This window comes from Lepidochelys kempii, chromosome 28, assembly GCF_965140265.1.
Source record: "Lepidochelys kempii isolate rLepKem1 chromosome 28, rLepKem1.hap2, whole genome shotgun sequence".
In the NCBI taxonomy this organism is placed as follows: domain Eukaryota; kingdom Metazoa; phylum Chordata; order Testudines; family Cheloniidae; genus Lepidochelys; species Lepidochelys kempii.
In genome coordinates, this window is record NC_133283.1 from 2,451,855 (window position 1) to 2,452,627 (window position 773).

Below are 773 nucleotides of genomic sequence, written 5' to 3' on the forward strand. Positions count from 1 at the left end.
TAGATTTTTCTGACATGGAAAGGGTACACGAGGCTGTTTGTGGTTAGCTCAAAATAAACAAAAGCGAGGGGGAACACTGCTGGCTGGGAGGTCACTAGGCAGGAGAAAGGGTTGGGATTCTTCTATGCTCAGATTTGATATGTAGCTGGCAATCTCCCAAATGATGGTCTATTCCGCCCCTCAACATGCAGGCTAACGTTCTCCTTTTGAACTTCAAGTTTCATGAAAGGAAAAAAAACAACGAGGAAGAAAGCATCGAAGCTATGGATGTATTTGAGAAAGGAGTTGGATGGAAAGAAGACAACAGGAGCCACAAGAGAGAAAGCAGCACTGTTTCTGCCTGGTTTTGAACCAGGGACCTTTTGCGCGTTAGGCAAATGTGATAACCACTACACTACAGAAACCGGCTACTGTCACTTTTGGGGCCCTTTTTGAAGGCTCTCTCAGTAGCCACTACATCAGCTGGTGTCCCTTTGAAGAACAGGGAAGCAAACGACTCCAAGAACTTCTGTTTTAACTCAAACAATCATCACAAATGCTACAAGGGCACCTCCAATTTGCGCATCTCACAATGACACAAAACACAGACAAATCTCACAACCAACAAAGCTCACATCCACTCTACTTTTTCATGGACGTTTCCCTGACAGCTTCCAGTGACAACGATACAAAACACTGAAATGCAGTAAAATAAAGATGAGTGAGGGAAACCTGCAGGTCCTTGGGTCACTACAGTTTCTGACTGAAGTATCTGTGGGAAAGGGTTTGGCTTA

General features: G+C 44.5%; 1 non-coding gene across 1 annotated transcript; it reads right to left on the minus strand.

The window, feature by feature from the left end:
- Positions 1 to 331: 331 nt before the first annotated feature.
- TRNAV-AAC (transfer RNA valine (anticodon AAC)) lies at positions 332 to 404 on the minus strand. The gene has a single exon. It is a non-coding gene; the product is annotated as a tRNA-Val (tRNA).
- Between the last annotated feature and the right edge of the window lie 369 nt (positions 405 to 773).